Below are 18,225 nucleotides of genomic sequence, written 5' to 3' on the forward strand. Positions count from 1 at the left end.
GCTTCTCGTGCTGTGGCTCCAGGTTTAGGCCCAGGGCCAGTGCAGCCTCTCTGGCTGTGCCTCAACCCAGGGTCGGTGCTGGCCGCTCAGGCTGTGCCTTCAGGTCCCTTGGCCGGTGCCAGTCTCTCTGGCTGTGTGTTTAGGCCCCAGGGCCACTCCCGGCTTCTCTGGCAGCATCTTTAGGCCCAGGGCGTGTGCCAGCCTCTCTGACTGGGGCTGTGGCTGTGAGCCCCTGGGCTGCATGCAGCCTTTTGGGCTCTGGCCCAAAGCCACCAGGGCTGGTACTGAATTGTAAGAAAACATGAGGGCCGCCCAATGGGGTTATCTGAAGGAACAAAACAGAGAAATTAAGATGACTCTTGTGTAACCAGCCTGGGTCATCCTCTCGCTCACGCACTGCATGATCAGAGCCAGGAGATGTTGCCCCCAGGCTCCCCCAGATTGGAGGCCAGAAGGATTTGGGCTCCCAAGCAATCAGCCAGCATTTGAACGAGTCAGCCCTCTGGTTTTTGTGAGGACAGACGAGTCCACCTTGGAAAGCCATCTGGGCAAAGGCACAACAGCTTGGTTCTTGGGCCGCAGCACTCCGTGGCCAGGCGCTGCTCAAACGCTGGGCCTGCATTTCCTCCTGGGCATCCCCGCGTGCTCTGAGTCCGCTGCAGCTTTCTGCAGGGTCTGTGGCTTCCTGCTGAGGAGCTCCTCGTGTTCTTCTGCAGCTGCCCCCCAGCATCACTGCTGCCTCCTCTGGTGCCGTGCCGGGAGATGCGTCAGCGTCCATCAGCCTGCACTTCCTTCCTCCCAGCAGCAGCTGCTCCTGCACTGACCTTCACTCACACTGGATGCCGTCCACTTCTAGCGCCAGCTGACCTGCGAGACAGAGAAAGGAAATGTGGCATTGGCACAAATGCAGAAGCCCACGGCTGTGCCACCACCACGTACTGCAGCCTTGGGAAGCCAGCTGCCACTGCAAGCTTGGTCAGAATTAAAGCAGGCACCGTCAATTAAGTGTGACTTCTGAACTGAAGGAATTGCCACAGTCAGAAATAAATACTGAAATGGCTTACTGAACTGTAGGTGGTTCCCTCTGAATTCTTTTGCTTTGGGGAAAATATGGACTTGGAATTGCAGGGTACAAGAAAAACGAGGAGCACTTGGCAACTCAGGCAAACTGAGCAGTGCAGGGAAGATTGCTGCATTTCTTTTTCTCCTGGCCCAGACAGGAATTTTCCTACCTTAAAAGAGGTACTGAAAAGAGAGACCTTAAAAGAGAAAAGAGAAGAAGAGGCTGACAGAGTAGACACATTACAGTCTCACATCAAGGGTAGAAGCTGGAGAGCTCTCGTGGCACAATGCTCAGGGCTGCAGAAATTAAGGGTGCCTCTAAGCTTTAGAACAGCTGCTCCAGCTGTCGGCCACTTCCACTGCTGGACGCTGTGCCCACAGCTCATTCTGCTTTGGGCAAAGCCTGCTGGGTGAACTCCAAACCAAGGTCCCAGCCACGCTAATCCAGCTGGTTGGTCTGAAAGGGCTCAGAGGCCACGCATGGGATCCTTTCTGCTGCTGCTTCTCTCCGGGCAAGAACCTGCACTCTCAGAGCAGCAGCCAAGAGCTGGAAGGCAGAGGAAGCTTCCAATCCCCATGGATGTGGCTGTCTGCTAGGACAACAGCTGCCTGCTGTTCAGCATGGTGACGCTCACCCAGCAAAGCCCTCACCCAGCAGATGCCTTTCCTTACGCTCACAACTGTCTCACATTTGTGCAGCCCTTGGCACCGCATTTCCAATCCAAGCTCACATAGATCTCAACCATTCCTTCTGTGTCAGTCTACTTGGATCCCCAGTTAGGGCTGCAGCTCAAGAGCTCAACACAACAGGAATAGCACCCCACCTGCAGGGCAAAGTCGGGATGAAGTGAAAATTGAACGGGCTTGGGTGCCATTTCAACATTTTTCCCTTGGTTTTTCCAACCCCAAGAATGAGAAGAAGCTGTAAAGGAGCTAGAAGCCTCTCTGGGTAAACTAAAAGAGGTGGCGTAATGTAAGGATGCTGATTGCCTGAAGTGCCATTGGACTTGGTGTTTGTTATCTGGAGCCATGGTGCGTTTGCCAGCTTCAGTGCTTCTCTCTTTAAAGCACTTGCAACACGGAATTGGAAGTTTGTCAGCTGGCTTTAATAGTGCAGCTGACAGGAGCTGTGAGTGCTGCTGGAGCCCTGTTGTGTGCAGCTGTCTGCGATGGGTGCATGGAGCAGCACTGAACATCTGCAGCTGTTTCCTGCAGACAGACACGCAGACATAACCCTGCCTTGTGCCTTCTGCCTGTGCTTTTCTGTTATTTCCTAGCATCCTGCAAGCTTTCTTTGTTGTTTGGATTTTGTCTCTAGCTTTGCTTTGCGATTTTTCCCTTTGCTCTGCTGTCGAAGAAGTGTTGAATCCCAGCCTGAAGCAGCGAGGGAGCAGCTGAGGAAAGGAGCCGGTGAGCCCTGGGAGCACAGCTGAAGGCAATGGAGCTCGGTGGCTGGAAGGGGCGGAGCCTGGCTGCCCCTCCTGGAGCTCCTGTAGGGGCTGAGTGGCCAGGGGGAAGGGTTTGCTTCTGGCAGCTTCTGTGCTGTGGAGTTTGTTGTGTGGGTGAATCCTTGGAGATGGTGAGCAGTGCTTTTTGTGCCTCTGTAATGTATTGCTGTTGCTCTGGTGCTTCTGCTGCTAGGTGTGTGATGGCTTTCTTTCTAATTTGCTTTTTGTGTTGTGCCTTCTGTCACACACGGGCAAGGGGGGGGTGGGCTGTGGGCCAAAGGGGGGGGGGGGGGGGGGGGGGTGGTGGTGCCGTGGGTGCTGTGGGCTCTGTTTGGAAGGGGGGGGGGGGGGGGTCGATGAGGGGGCCGAGGTGGAGGGGTGGAGTGGGTGGAGCTGTTGGCTCTGGGCCGAAGGGGGGGGAGGAGGGCCGGGGGGGGGGGGCGAGTGGGAGGTAGGGGAAACCGTCAGCTCTGGGCCATTCTGGGCCAAATGGGGGGGGGGGGGGGGGGGTCGAGGGGGGCGGGCGAGGTGGAGGGGGGGTGCCATCGGCTCTGGGCCAAACGGGGGCAGGGGGAGGGGGAGGTTAAAGGGGGTGGAGCTGTCGGCTCTGGGCTGCTCTGGGCCAAGATGGGGGGGAGGGGTGTGCTGTCGGCTCTGTTCCAAAGGAGGGGGTGGGATGGGGGGGGTGGGGGGTTGCTGTCAAATCTGGGCATAAGGGGGGGATGGGCTGTCGGCTCTGGGCCATTCTGGGCCCAAGGGGGGGGGAGGGGGGGGGGGGGAGGGGGGGGGGGGGGGGGGGGGGGCGAAGGGGGTGGAGCTGTCGACTCTGGGCCAAGAGGGGGGTGAGGGGGGGTGCTGTCAGCTCTGTTCCAAAGGGGGGGGGCCTGTCGCCTCCAAGCCAGGTTTCTGTTTCTTTACATACTGCAGTGTTGCTGCAGCTGCCCATCTGTATTGTCGTTGCTTTTTTTGTTAGTGAATGTTAAAACATATTTTGTCTGTTTTGGCTGTTGTCCCACTTTCTTTTCTGTGTTTTGCAGGTGAGCTGGTGCTGGAAGTTGGTGGTGTCACTGTATGAATGAAGGTCAGTTCAGGAGTAGCTGCTGATAGGAGGAATGAGGTCCACGTTGATGAACTGCAGCCTCTCCTGGTAAGCTGTCAGAGCCGGCAGTAACCATGTGTGTCCTTGTGAAAACCGGAGGGCTGGCTCATCCAAGTGCTTGCTGATTGATGTGTGCGAGCATCTGCCTTCTGCTACTGAACGATCAGAAAACTGCACATGCTGAATCGTTACAGCTTGTGCGGAAATTGTGACTACGCTCTGAAATATTTCCTTTAGTGATAAACTGTGTTTCGGCGCTTTGGTGGTCCTGTCTGTGATCTGGAGCAGTGCATCTCTTGCAAGCCTTGTGTGCCTGTTTCCATGAACCTTCCTTTCTTTCCCTCTTCAGAAGAAGTGCTGGGTGCTTTTGGGGGAATCACGCAGGAGGCTGTCAGAAAGCCGGCTGTGATTTTCATAACATGAAGGGACGCAGTGGGAATGGATGTCATTGGCACCAAGCAGAAGTGAGCTGCTTATGTGGTTGGTGCAAGATATGATCTTGATGATTGATTATGAGCAGTTGCAGTGCGATAGGGGACGTGAAGTAACTGTTTGTTTGGGAGTTCAGGGAAGAGCCATGAGAAGTGAAATGGCAGTTTGTGCTTTGGCTGTCCAAATGGTGGAGCTTTACTGGAGTGAAAGGTGTGTGCTTTGTGTAGGCAGGCCCCGGGTTGATTTCTGTAAGCAGGCCCCCTCTCAGGTTGGTCTTTGCTGCTTGCTGTGCCTACCTGCCTGCTCCCTGTGCTTGCTGCATCTGGTACCAGTGGTTGCGGCCAGGCTCCCCAGGGCTGTGGGCCTGGTCCTGAGCTGCTGCAGCTGAAAGACCATCTGCGTTTGGGTTGTCCTTCCTGGAGCATCAGGTTGGACTTGGTGATCCTTGTGGACGCTTACAACTTGGGTTTCTGTGATCTTGGTGGCTTACCTGGAAAATACCAGATGACTTTTTATCCCCTCATGTTTTCATGGCAGTTAACGTTGCAGTTTCACTTGTAAATGTGAGAGTGAAGTTGGATAAGGGGAGGAGGGTAAGTTGCTTCTTTACTTGCTGTTGTCCCAGGTGGGTCTGTGTATTTAGTGCCCAAGTTGTGGTAGCTCTGTTACTGGGAATGTTCCCAATGGTCGTAAAAAGACTCTGCTGCCAGCACAGAATTTGTCCACAGGACTGCCTGCTGGATTAAGTTGTGTAGATTGAATATCTGCTCTTTGAGATGGTCTGTTCTGTTCATTTTTTCCAAGACATCAGGTTTGGAGGTCACTGAGATGTACGGATTAATCAATCCCTTGCATCATGTTTGAGCTTGAAGCAGTTGAATCGTCCCACACAGCACTGTTATAAAACCTTATAATGGCTTTGGGATCGCAGCTCTGTGCTGGGCTGTGCCACTGAACCGTGTTGGTGTTTGATGCTCTGGGTGGATTTTATTTTTTAAGCGAGCACTGGGAAGCAGTGGAGTTGAGCAGAGCAGCCTTAGTGGTGTGGTTGTATCAGGTGTGCCTGATTTTGTGATGACAGGTGGCCTTTTAGTGGAGTTCAGGCTCTGAGCCCTCAAAGCAGGAATGGGACGAGTTGTGTGTGATAGCAAGGCTGATCCAGAAAGGTTTGATGAAGCTGTCCCAGAAGAGTTGCCGGTCCTTAGCAGCCTGGCTGGTGTGTGATGTACATTCCTGAGACGTTCCTTCCTCTGTGTTTGATGAAGTGGATGCTGTTACATAAGGGCATTAAGGCATTGGATCGTGGCTTCAGAGCACAGTGCAGGCAGTTGGAAGGCAGGAAGGTGACGAGTTGGAATCATAGTGTGGGCCCAAATTCAGCAAAGCATTACTGCTAAACAGGGGCCTGGGGTATGTTTTCAGTTTTTGTGATTCCTGTGAGACTTGAACGCCTGTTTATCGGTTTGCAGTGCAGGTGCCTAGGAGCCATGTTTTTCGTAGGGAGAGCGGTGTGCTTGCGTAGCTTGTGTGCTCTTCAGCAAGGGCATGGTAAAAAGCAGTCCTGGATGTTGGGTGAGGAGCAGGGAGAGAGGCGAGCCCAGTGTGGAGACAGCAGGGGAAGCAGCTGGCTTCCACCCAGCGCCCCGGTGGAGTGGCAAGGTGATGAGATGAAGCAGCGTTGAAGGTGTTTTTCCAGGAGCTGTGACTTCCAGGGCTCGGGAGCAGAGCTGTCCCTGGGGTTGCTTTCACGGGACACCACCCAGCCCTCCTCAGGACCCACGGAGAGTGTGTGGGTGACAAAGGTGTCACTGAGCGACAGCTTCAGGGTGGGAATGCGGGGAACACAGCGCCCAGGGGGGAGATGGGCAGCCTGGGGAGGTGGGGGGGAAGGTCAGCCGCAAGGAGAGAGTCTGCCCCCATTGGAAAAAAGGGCCTGTTGAATGCCTTGGGTGAGATGTTGGAGAACAGGAAGTCAGTGAGGTGAAAATGTGCCACCTGGGTACCGTTTGAGCCCCCCAACCCCACAAGTGCTGAGCAAAGCTCTCCACGCCCCCTGGTGCTCTTTGCAGTTCCCCAGTCAGCTCCCGTTGCCTCTCGGCGTTGCCTCGACTCTCCTTGTGCAAAGTCGGTGCCCCCGATGGAGATGTTCAGCCTGGAGGAGCTGGAGGAGCGGCAGCTCTTGGCTGCCTGCAGCCACCCCAGCATCCCCAGAGATGGGCACGGGGACCTGGGGGGGCTTTGGTGCTGCATGAACGACTGCAGGCAGAGGTGTAGCAAAGGGAACGCAGAACATTTAATAGTGCAATGTACAAAACAGTGCATAAATGACAATATTCCCGACCATTTCCCACCCCTAACAACAGGGGCCCCTAACAGCCCCCCCTGCTCCCTCCCACCAATATTTTCTTCCCCCTCCAAAAAACTTCCCAGCCTCCCTAAAATCCCACGCCAGCAATTCCTTCCTCCCAATTCCAGCAATTTTGGAGTACAATATTATCAGAGTTCAATTTCTGACCCAGAATTGCCACCCCACAAAATTCCTTCCCCCTCTGCTGGCAGGCGAGATCCGTGCCCGGTAGCTACCCTTCCCTCCTCCTTGGCATGACTGCAAGTGCTTTGGCTTCCTCCAGAGAGATGCTTTGCTCTGACTGGCAGCCTCAGGCTCCTTCTGGGCTGTCGACCAGGCAGTTGCATCAGTGCTGGAGGAAGCAGCACGCCCAGTAGCTACCCTTTCCTCCTCCCAGGCACGGATGCTAAGATTCTGGCCTGCTCCAGACTGGGTGGGCATCTGTGCTTTGCCCTGGCGGTGCATTCTTTTTCGTTGTTTGTTGGTGTTGCTGCTGCTGCTGGCAGGGTTGTTGCTGGTTTGCACTGTGCCCAGAAAGCGTCCCGAGTCCTCGTGCTGGCCGCCGTGCTGACAGCGGCAGCTTGGCCTAGCGCCGGCGTTTGTGGCGTGGCGCACGGTGGCAGCGTGGCAGCTTCCTGTCTGTGGCTGGGATGCTGCCAGCGTGCTGCCTGTGCGCGGTGCTCTGGCCTCTGGTGGTGGAGCAGGCGGGCGTTGGGCTGGTGGGCGGCGCGGTGCTGTCCCCGTGGTGCTGGTCTGCCAGCCGGCAGGAGATGCATCCGGCTGGCAGTGCGAGGTGCCTGAGCAGCACGTGGGGCTGTTTGTGCGGCGCCTCTTCCACGAGCCGCCCAGTGCGCAGCAGAGGAGGCACGGGGCGCTTGGCTGGCTCGGTGCTGTCCCCGTGGTGCTGGTCTGCCAGCCGGCAGGAGATGCAGCCGGGTGGCAGTGCCAGTCGGGGGAGAACCACCCGGGGCTGCCTCTGCTGCACCTCTGCCATCGGGTGTGCAGTGCTGGGCGATGGAGGTGTGGGGGAAGGCAGTGGGCTGGGCAGTGCCAGGCGGGTGAGAATCACCCGGGGCTGCCTTCGCAGCACCTCTTCCATCAGGTGTGCATGGTTTGGCGATGGCGGTGTGGGAGCAGCCAGGGCGCTTGGCACGGGCAGCTGAGGGGATGCTGCCTGGTGCCCAAGTGAGTTGTTGAGGAGCCCAGGTTCAGCATCTGTGTCGCTGCTGAGCTCCCGGCTGGCCCTGGGGGAGTGAGGCAGCTCTGTGATGGAAGAGGAGTTGAGGCTGCTGGAGGCACGTGCGCTCGGTGGTTCTGTGGCAGTGGTGCGCTGCGTCAGCTCTTCCCTTTTGCAGCTGTCCAGAGCACTCACAGCTTCTGGAATAGCAGAACATCCCCCGGAACGATGATGGCAGCCTTCCCACCCCCGCTTGGTGCAGACACCCACCGGTCATCTGTGCAGACCACAAACTCACCTTCAATCCAGGTGAGCAAACGGTCGATTTCCACATGGCCGGCAAGACTGTTGGTGCTGGGTCTGTCTTCTGGGCAATGGAAGAAATGCCCAGTGGGGCAATGCCAGCTTTCCCCCAGCCACTCAGAGCAGACAGCCCCCAGCAGCTGTGCTGCTCCCAAACTCACCGCTGTTGATCCACGTGAGCAGATCGTCCATGTCTGCGGTGTCGTGCAGGATGCCTGGGTTGGCTGTCACTTCTGAAGAAGCAAGAAAATCCCCCGTGGGGCACTGCCAGCTTTCCCGCGCCCCCTGGGTGCGAGCACCCCCCCGCCAGCTCTGCTGCCCCCAGACTCACCCTGGTTGATCCACGTCAGGAGCTCAGCGATGTCCTCGGCGATTTCCTCCGGGGTGTCTGCGCTCGTTGTGGCTGCTGGAAAAGCAAGAGCATCCCCAGTGGGGCGGTGCCAGCTTTCCCACAGCCCCGTGGAGTAGACAGCCTGCCGCCTGCCCTGCAGCCCCTGAACTCACGGCCTGATTGCAGCGAGGCAGTGCTGCAGGTGAGCGGAGCCGTGGCAGGGTGGGGGCACACGTCGGTGGGCGCTGGGTGCCCCTGTTCCTCCGAGAGCAGCACGGCGTCTTGGAAGGTCTCCATCGGTGGCTCCCAGGTGGTGGGCAGGGTGCAGGGCCCGGGGAGCACCTGCTCCTGCAGGGAGGGTACCTGCAAAAGAGCTGGGGAGGGGCCGGGGCGCCCGGGGGCCTGTGGCAGGTAGGTGCCTGTGGGCTGCGGGGGCTCCGCGTGGAGGGGCACGGCCCCAGGCCACAGCCCCATCGGCCGCTGGGGTGGCAGCGTCCCTGCAGACAGGGGACGTCCTGAGCAGGGAGCAGGGGCGGGGGGGGGAGCCGTAGCTGGGTGCAGCCCCCCAGGTAGGAGCAGCAGCACCGGTAAGTGCAGCCCTGCAGTTGAGGTCAGGCCCACAGGTGGCAGCTGAGCCAGGACTGGGGTCGGCCCCCCGGGTGGGAGCTGCGCTGCCTGTCCCCAGGCACCTGGTAGCCCGGGCCAGACAGAGGGCTGAGGTGCCAGGTGGGTGGCAGTGGGGACAGGGAAGGGTTGGGGGGGTACCGGCATCGGTCCGCGGACGGTGGGCTGCATCCAGGCGGGGTCCGGTGGCGGCACAGTCGCGTCAAAGAAAGTGGCGTCGGGTGTCAGAGGCACCGTCAGCGCTCGAGGGAATCTCTCTGTGGGGAAATGCCAGACGGGGCGCTGGGCTGAGAGCCGGGGCATTGGGATGGGATCCGGGTCACAGGAGTGGGATCTGGGGTGCTGGGGTGCGATCTGGGTCACAGGGGTGTTTTCTGCGGCTCTGGGCTGAGATGTGGGGTCCCAGGGGTGAGATGTGGGGCGCTGGGGTCAGCTGGAGCGTCAGAGCAGGGGGAGCTGCTGCCTTACCTGCCATGACAGCTGGAGAGTGGCAGTTGGGGGAGCCCCTCCCCCCACGGGGGCTCTGTGACCGTTGGGCTCAGCCCCTTTCCCCCCGGCTTGAAAGTGCTTTGCCTTTTCGTACCCAGACATCCTTCCCATCCCCGTCGTTTCCCATCCCCAGGATCAGTGACTGTATGGATGGGCTTTTTGCAGCCCAGTGCCCTTCCTTCCCAAGGGTCTGCCCGTCCCAGTGAATAAGATGAGAGAGCCCCAAGGTCCTTGGTTTATTAAGGGCCTTTTTCTCCATCTCTCGGTTGTTTGTTCTTCTTTTCTTTCTGTTGGTCTGACATACTTGGCCCATCAGGTAATTCAGCAGGGAGTTGTGCGTTCTTGCAAAGCTGTGGCAGGTGGGTGCGTGCACTTCACTGCTGGTATGACAAAGCTGAAGATGCCGGAGCTGTGGGAGAGCTCTGGGAGTTGGATGGAGAGTTCTTGACCAAGGAAGAGCCCTTTGGTCCCAGCCCCCTGGGGAGAGGGTGGGATTGCTGAAGGGAGAGAGAGGTCTTTGAGTGATGTGAGGGGTCTGGGAAGGGAGCTGACAGGTTTTGGGTTCCTTTGCTGTGCTCTGCACAGGCTTTGACAGTGCTGGGGTTCGATTTTGAGTCACTCTGAAGAGCAAATGAGACAAAGGGTGTTTTGTGCAGCCTGGAACCCCTACAGAAGTAGGGGCTGCTGCCCAGGGTAGGTGCCCTGTCTCCACAATTGCTGACCACACTCTTCCCTTCTCCACAGTGACCACGGCCATCCCCTGAAGCTCCAGCCATGAAGACCCTGTACGTCATGTCTGATGGCCATCTGTCTGCGCTGCCCGTGGCTGTGATGGGTGCAGCTACCTCATGTCCCTTCAAACTGCCAGGCATCCAAGCTTCTCCTCCACCAGCTCTCCACTGACTGCAACGCCTTTGCCACCACAATGCATGGTGCTGGGGCAGGCCCAGACTCCCACCCTGACAGCAGGCCCGTTTCCAAAAACTCTGCTCACTTCCTCATCCTGCTGGCTCGTGAGAAGATCCTGTTGTCAGCTCTGCCAACCAGCACAGCAGAGGTGGGATTGTTGCGGGCAGTTGGAAGAGAGCAGGGGAATAACCATTTCCCGCTTTGGCTGTTATTTGTTGAGAAATGCTGTCTGGTGAGTGTTGAGTCAGGGCCTGAAGCACTGATGGAGCATCTGGGGAAAGGACCCAGTCAGCCCTGGGAGCCCAGGTGAGGGCAGTTCAGTTGTATGATGGAATGAGTGGAGCCTGGCTGCCCCTCTCTTAGACCTCACTGAAGGGCTGACCCTGCACTGGGCCAGGATCTCTGGTTGGAGATCCCTCCCTTGTGGAGTTTTCCCTGTGAGCCTGGATCTTCAGGGACAGGTGAGCACTTTTCCTTTTTCTTTGTAACACCATCTGTTGTGCCAGTCCCTTTGTGGTTACACCTCCTTCCACTGCACCGATCGTTCTGATTGTTACAGACGTCCTCTGCCCCTTCCCACCTGTAAAGCAAACAAGGCGATGACAGAGCCTTGATTTGAGATAGAGGAGCTATAGAACAGGATATCAAAGAAAGAGGAATCGACTCATCCCTCCCAGCTACAATTTGGCAGAAAGTGGTGAGCTGAGGAATGCAGCCTTCTGCGTTTGAACTGCGGTGTGCTGAAAGGTGAGAGGGGGCTGAGGGGTGGGGGGGGAGAGCTGTGCAGACTGACTGTGTGTGTGCTGCTGGGAGCACTGCTGAGATGGAGAGAGAGGAAGGCTCCCCGCTCGAGGTACTCGTGTGCTCACGCAGTGGTTCAGGCTGTGACCTGGCAATTCCACTGCACCACCCGTCCTGCACTGTCCATGTGCCACCTGCAGGTGTTGCCCAGCTTTTGGGGGACTTGCTGTGACCTCCCTGTCTCAGCACTGCCTTGTGCTCTGGACTTCACAGCATCTTGATGGTGAGTAGTGGTCCTGTGGAGATGCTGAGCAACGATTGTGAGCTGCGCCCTTTTCCTGGACCAGTATCCCAAGCCCTTCTCAGCCCAGGGCCTGTCTCTCTTTCCCTGGGGTTCTGTGGATAAGTCAGCAAGACGGGACTTTGCCAGCCACCTGGTTTCAGGTTCACCACCCCAATGACAGCAGGGCAGTCCTGCAGCTCATGGCAGCCCTATGGCTCTGCTCCTTTGCCAGGCTGGAGAGCTGAATCAGCTCCGATTCTGCAGATCCTTCCCTGAGTCCTGCTGCCGAGCACCGATACTTGTGCATCCTCTGGGCCACATCAGGACTGGAAAGAGGAGTAGATATCAGGCGGAAGGATCTGGCCTTCTGCTGGGTGATAGCCACCTGCATGGCCTGTTCCTGCTTTCTCTTTTCCCCAGGTGACATTGTGCTTCCCAAGGAGTGCGTGGACCTTTCTGATGGGAGTGAGCAGCAAGGAACTGACTGAATCACAGAATCATGGAATCACAAGGTTGGAAATGACCTGTAAGAGTCTCAGCTATAGAGGTCTTATAAGGGTCTCAGCTTCCTTCCTGCCCTGTGCTTGACTGAGGGACCCTGCGACCAGCTCACGAGGTGGCCATGGGCCCAGCTTTGCCAGCTTTCACTGCAAAAGGGAGCAGTTCAGGGATAGACCCAGCCTGGGTGAGCCTGAGCTTGACTCTAGCATCTGAGGGAGCTGTGGACATCAGCTGTGGACACGACTCATCGAGGTGTGGGTCAGCTGTGGATGCTCAGTGTTCTTAAGCAGCCCAGCTGTATCTCCAAGGCTTGTAGTCACAATTTCTCTGCGAGGCTGAGATACCCTGAGGATCATGGCGTCTCTCATTTTGCTCTCCTGCCCTTGCTCACAGTCTCTGAGGAACGACTTGAGCCCTGTGACCACGTCCTTGCTCGTGTGCTGGAGTCACTTTTGTGCATTTTGGTGTCAGGGCTCTTGGGGCAAAACGTGCCTGGACACTGCCACACGTGTAATGCCTTTCTGCGGTGCACACTGGAGGATGTTTTGGATGCTGCTCTCCAGCACCCCTTTCGGAGCAGCCAGTGTGCTTCCCATGGATGCTTGCTGCTGCCCTGAGCCCTTTATAACCTCAGTAGCCCCTGCTATAAGGCAGCATACTTGAGAACTAAAATGGCATGGTTTTGTAGGAGGGAGCAGGGGCTTTGTGGCAGGGAGCTGCAGGACATCCTGGGCACAGCATGGCCAGGTGGGAACATCCACTGTGTGTCTGCATTGGCTCTACAAAATTGCCCAGGGGCACAGCATCTCTAGCAAGAAAACCTCTGCAGCTCATTCTGTTCCCTTATCTTTTTAAAAAATGACACGGTCCAGCTCGTTTTGGCCATGGGGCACAGCAGCTCTGACAGCATTCCAGTGCTGTGGCATCCCGCTGCCCGCCTCTCCGAGGGGCCAGGGCTGATCCAGAGCAAGACAGCAGCTTGGCGTTGCAGTGGGAAGCAGAGGTGTGTGGAGTGCTGTAGGTGTGCTGGCTGTGCCACGTTGCTGTTGGGGTAGAGCTGGTGCTGCAGTGAGCCCTTGTGGGATGTTGGTGGTGCGTGGGGTTGGAGGGCTGTGCAAGCTGGTTATCGCAGGGCTGGGGAAAGCAGGAATAATGGAGATAATGGAGAGAGGTGGCTTTGGTGGGGCTGCCTGATTTTTCCGGTGCTCCAGAGGGTTGCTGAAGTTGATCAGGAAATGCAGCATCTCTCCCTTATAAATGTTTTGGGCTGAGGCACTGGGGTGAGTGGAATGGCATAGCTGGGTGTGGGAGTGATGGCTTTGGGTTGGGCCAATTCTTGGTATCCCCTGGGTGAGCCAGTGCCCTTGCCCCTGCCTTCAGTTTCACGGACCAAGGGGGAAACAGCCTGCAGGCCCAAGGCTGCCTCGTCCTGTTCCACTTGGCTGGGGGTGGTGTGGGGCTGTGTGTCAGTGGGCTGAAGCCGGCCCCAGGGGGCACCCAGCAGGCTTTGACAGCAGCAGAGGTGGCTGGCTGCGGGCTCTCTCTGCTCCACGCTTTGGTTCACAGGTTTTGGGCTGCTCCCAGTCGTCCTCCACGTCCTCGGGTTGTGGTTCCAGGAAATCCTTCAAGGTGGAGAAGTATCCCCCAAAGGGGTGGCAGCTGATGTGTTTCAGCAGCTGATTGCAGTATGCGTGACAGAAGCCGGTGAAGACAGCGGGTGCAGGGCCCCCATCCTCAGCTCTTGGGTAAGGCTGTCTGTCCTGCCAGGGGAGCACTGCGATGGGTCCTGCCTCACTCCAGCCTCCCCTGGATGCATCCTTCAATCCTTGTGTCTCCAGGCTCCTCTGCTCCTTGAAGTGGGGGTTGGCTGCCAGCCGGCTGGGCTCTGGGTTGGGGCGAGTTCTGCTCGCCGCCCCATTGCCCTCCAGGCAGTGGTGTTAGTGGCAGTGGCAGGACTCTGCCTCACTCACCTGGGCCAGCAGCTTCTTCTTGGCCAGCAGAGACGTGATGGGATGGTTGCCTTTGGAGTGAAAGCTGGGAAAGAGGCACTTGCAGGCTTCATTGTGGGCGCAGCGAGTGCCGGGACACCCCCCAGAGGGTGAGAATGTGCCGGGGCCGTGGGGCTGGCACATTGCTCCACTGGCCAGCCTTGCTTGTGGGCCTCTGTTGGGTCTTCCTGGGTGGGGAATGCAGCCATCAGGAGGTACCCGGAGGGGCAAATCTGCTCAATGCGTCTTTAAGATGGGGAAGAAGAGTATACGTATCTGAGAATGCCTCACTGGTGTAAAAATGTCAGCACTGATGGATAGCTGTGATGGAAACTTGTGTGAGAGCAATAATTCAGTAATAAAATAGGTCAGATCCTTACGCTGAAGTTGGGTACCTTACAAGAACCATTTTGTGATTCGGTGTTTGGCAGTTTGCTCTGCATGATGTGGATGGTGGAGCTGTGATGATGTAATCCATTTCCAGTTGTGAACAGGATTGCTCTAAGAGCTGCTGCAGTGAGATGCGTGTGGGCTGACTGTAAGCTGAAGCGTGATTGCCTCTGAATATCCATGTGTGTGGGGGGATTTTGTTTTTAATTCTGCGATTTCATCCTTGTCCTACAGCAGCTCTGAAGAGGCCCTTGTTTTCCCAAACCCTGCTTTGCTGCTAATGGAGGCTGATGGCAAGTGCTGTGCTTTGGGCCCTTTGCTTTTAGTTTCTGTGGCCTGTGTACCCTGGAGGGTGCTTTCTTTCACATTTTTTTTGTTTGCTAGCCACCTTTTTGGTAGATAACATTTATTAGGGATGTTCTTGCTCTCCTGTGGTGGGTATGTGTTGGTGCTGGACCAGGGGAGGTTATCAGAAAAGGGAAGAATTTGCTGCACTAATTGAATTGTAGCCTTTTAGACAAACGGAAGTTAAGGTGCTGATACTGCGCTGTGTAGCTGGAGGACTTCCTCAGGAATAATCTGGGTCTTTATCCCCAGTTCCCAATTGGAGCTTCTCCACGTGTTTCTACCCATATTGGAGCAGACCTGTACCTTGGAGGCCAGATCTGGGCAGTGAAAAGCTTAGTCTTGAGGGATGTGGACTGCCCACGTTAGTATATGAAATGTTGAGGCATGGAAGAGAACAGCCAGTTTACAGCTGAGGACTAGTTTGCCTTTCCTCTTAAATTCTTGCCCCTGGTTTCTGTGAGCACTGTTACCCACTGCTTGCAGTGAGACTCAGCCCTGGGTCTGAGGGGGCCTGGTGCTTAGCGAGGTGTAACTGCAGCTCTGCCCTGAAGCAAACTGCAGCCCAGCAGTATCACAGGAGCTGGAACACCTGGTGTGTGCTGGGTTTTAAACTGGACGTGCTTTAATGGTACGGGACTTGTGGGCTGCCACTCGTTCCCTTGGGAGATTTCTGTAAGGCTGTTGGAAGACGTTAGGACTGCCAAGTGTCCTCGTGCCCTTCTGTCAGCGATGACTGTTCTCAAGGCACACATATAAGCAGAGTCATACTGTCAGGTTTGTTTTTTAAGCAAAGAGACAAAAATGAAATAGGGCATTCTTAGCTTGGGTCAGTTCCCTAATCTGGTGCAGCGCGTGGTCTCACACTGAGAAGGTGATGGCTGAGCAAGGCTGGGGGCTGCTGGTGCTCCTTAGGAGGGCAAGGAGCTGAGCTGTGCTCCTGGCTGGAGCCAGCAGGTGTGTAAATGGCTGTGCTGAGGGGTCAGGCCTTGCAGAGAGCTGGGGCCAGCAGCTGGGAGACGACGGCTTCACAGCCAGCCCTCCTGCAGATCACCATGACTTGTGTTGGGCTGCAGCCTTGCATGATGCCTCGGGTCAAGCAGGGGGCTGGAGGCAGGTGATGTTACTGGGTGGGAACCACCAAAGCGACAATCTTCCACATTCCTGTGCCTTGTACAGGCTGTGGGAACTGGAGTTTGTTTTAGAGTGAGTTGCAAACTTCTGCAGTGTCCAGTCTGCAGTGGTTCGGTCTGTCTGCTCTTGAAGTCAGTGGGAGCCTTCCTGGTAGTTTGGTTTTTCAAGTGCTCCACGAGAACCTTCCCTAAATGAAAGTATTTAGCTGTGGAAGCATTGGACTGTAGGCCAGCAGGCAGAAATGGTGTGTGCAGAGGGGTTTGTGAAAGTACCTTGCCCGTGAAGGAGCCTCTCTCTGTGCTGTGACTGCTGCAATACCATGATAAAAATAATAGAAAGGATTCTAATAACTAATGAACTTGTTCATTAACGGATTAAGCGTTGTCTTAAGGGCGGCAGTTGGAGTCCATCTAATAAAAGTTGGCTGGAGGTGTGTCCTGTGGCTATGGCAAACTTTGCTTTATAGTAGCCTGTACTTTTCAGTAGCTGCTTGCCACGCTGTGCTGTGGTTGGAGAGGGAGAAACAGAGCACTGGTCATTTCCCAGCAGACAGCGATAAGTTTCTACTCAGTCACAATGCTCTGTGATCTGACAGGTTTATAATTATTATCCTAAGATTGATGTATCTGAGGGGACTGTAAAGATGGGCAGCATTAAGAAATCAGTAATCATTGCATCTTGAAGTGCAGTTTCTGTACAACACTACAAATGCGCATCAAAGGTTTGATTCTAGGCTCGTCATTCCTCTCCATCCCTTCCTCTCCTCTGAACTCCCAAGTTCAGCATCCTTCGCTGTGTCACAAAAGGGACTGTGTGGTGGCCCATTTCTTTCCTGATGGAAAAACAGGGATGGTGATACCAGCACCATTGGAGAGGCCGTTGAACTTGCTGTGTGAGCTTTCCTTTTCCCACAGTGCGGTTTTGATCTTGGGAAAGTCCCGCTCTTCTCTTCCGCAGTTTCGTCCCTGCTGGATGAGGGTGATGAAGGTTCGCGCGCTGTTTCTCCATGAAGGGCTCTGGAAGGGCCATGTTAGCTGTGTGCAGAGCTGTGGTTCGTGCCCGTTTCCCTTTCCTCCCTCTCCCTCCTCATTCAGCCCTCGTGGAACATCACGAGTTTGGCCATCAGGTGCCGCCGTGTCCTGCAGGACTTCTTCCTTCTTTTGCTCTGAGTTCTCCCCAGTCGGGCCTGTTTTTGAGATGCTGTTGTAAGTGATGTAAGTGATGTGGAGAGCTGGAAAGCTCTTTATCTCAGAGCACAGCTGTTCACAGCTGGCAAATAATAGACTGTATGATGGAGTCTGGGAAACTACTTCAGCTTCTCTGTGGAAGGCTCAGCTGTACAGCACGAGGTTCTGAGCTGGTCCAGTTTTGCTCTCACATGGGAAATAGAGGATTGGAAAAGGAAATGCTGTTAGAGCAGTAAGAATGTGCTTATCTACCGACTTCGGTGGGCCTTGGCTAGGAGCTGCAAAACGCCTGACTAAGAGTGCTGACACTATTTCCTTCTTGTTTGTGTTCATTCTTCCTCTAGGTTTTGTTAGAATGGGTTGAAACATTTTTTCAAGTGTAATTTAGAATCGTAGAACTATGAAGGCTGAGAAGCCCTCTGAAGTCATCTAGTGCAGCCATCACCACCATGTCCATTAAACCATGTCCTCCGTTTAGGCAGCTCAGCTGCTGACTGAAAAGTGAGACATTCCTTGATGATATCTTCGTATCTTATATCTGCTGTATTTGTTGTCCAGGTCTTATTTCACGTTCTGTTTTCTCATCTACCCCAATAAAAGCACACTCGTCTTGGGCAGGATGTGGCAACTTGAGTGCTGCTTTTTACTGTCCTGAGAACTTGTAATGCGTGGCTGTTCAGCAGTGTTTCCAGTTCTGAGATGGGGAGAGCAAGACAAAAACGTTTATTACGTCTTCCCTTCTCAGGTGCAAGAGTCTCAGGTTACGTCCAGAGGTCTGGCAAGGATAGAATGAGAGGTTTTTGCCTTTGGTTCAAATCGTGTACTTTGGCTGCCAGAGCAAGCCCCAGGATTACCCAGCTGAGCAGAATTACTCATGTGTGTCAGCATTCACAGGCTTGTGTCTCAGGAAAGGTGCATGGAAGAGCTGGTGGCAGAAGCAGCCCTGCCCGGCCAACTCCTCACTGCAGTTGTGTATGGGAGAAGTGCTGTGCCTGGCTCGATGGCAGGACAAGCTTGGCTTTGGCTGGTTTTCAGAGGAAAATGCAAGTTTTTGTGCTGCTGTGCCAGCAAAAATGCTTGGACATCAGCTGTGTTTGATGGGTCTCCATTCAGCGATGGCTTTTTGCCTGCTTAATTAGTGCTAAGTTCTTTAAGCCCTGAGCTCCGCACTGTGCTGTTTTCCCACCAGTCAAATTACCCTCTTTCCTTCAGAACTCCCCCTCCCGCAGGAGCTGGCACTTTGCTGTGAGTTTTACCTCTCCTTCACTTTGTCACCCGTCCCTGTCCTGTTGGCCTGCATACCAGTCCATGCCCCTGTTGTGTCAGTGCTGTTCTTAACACTGGGAATTGCGTTTTCCCCCTTCTGGTCAGGATGTGATACAGAAGCAGAAGCTGACTGGCAGCTGATTTTTCTGCAGTGCTCATGCAGATGGTG

General features: G+C 55.5%; 1 long non-coding RNA gene and 1 pseudogene across 2 annotated transcripts; one reads left to right on the forward strand and one right to left on the reverse strand.

Moving 5' to 3' along the window:
* Positions 1-10,241: 10,241 nt before the first annotated feature.
* On the forward strand, positions 10,242-12,579 carry LOC128091807 (uncharacterized). Of its 2 annotated transcripts, none has more exons than XR_008211514.1 (3): positions 10,242-10,682; positions 10,781-10,968; positions 11,163-12,579. It is a non-coding gene; the product is annotated as an uncharacterized LOC128091807 (long non-coding RNA). The 2 variants fall into 2 exon arrangements; XR_008211513.1 differs by having other exon boundaries at positions 10,781-11,245; positions 11,666-12,537.
* A 10-nt stretch (positions 12,580-12,589) lies between these two features.
* On the reverse strand, positions 12,590-13,943 carry LOC128091818 (uncharacterized; annotated as a pseudogene).
* Positions 13,944-18,225: the final 4,282 nt, after the last annotated feature.

Source organism: Tympanuchus pallidicinctus, unplaced genomic scaffold (assembly GCF_026119805.1).
Source record: "Tympanuchus pallidicinctus isolate F22 unplaced genomic scaffold, pur_lepc_1.0 scaffold52, whole genome shotgun sequence".
NCBI classification, from domain to species: domain Eukaryota; kingdom Metazoa; phylum Chordata; class Aves; order Galliformes; family Phasianidae; genus Tympanuchus; species Tympanuchus pallidicinctus.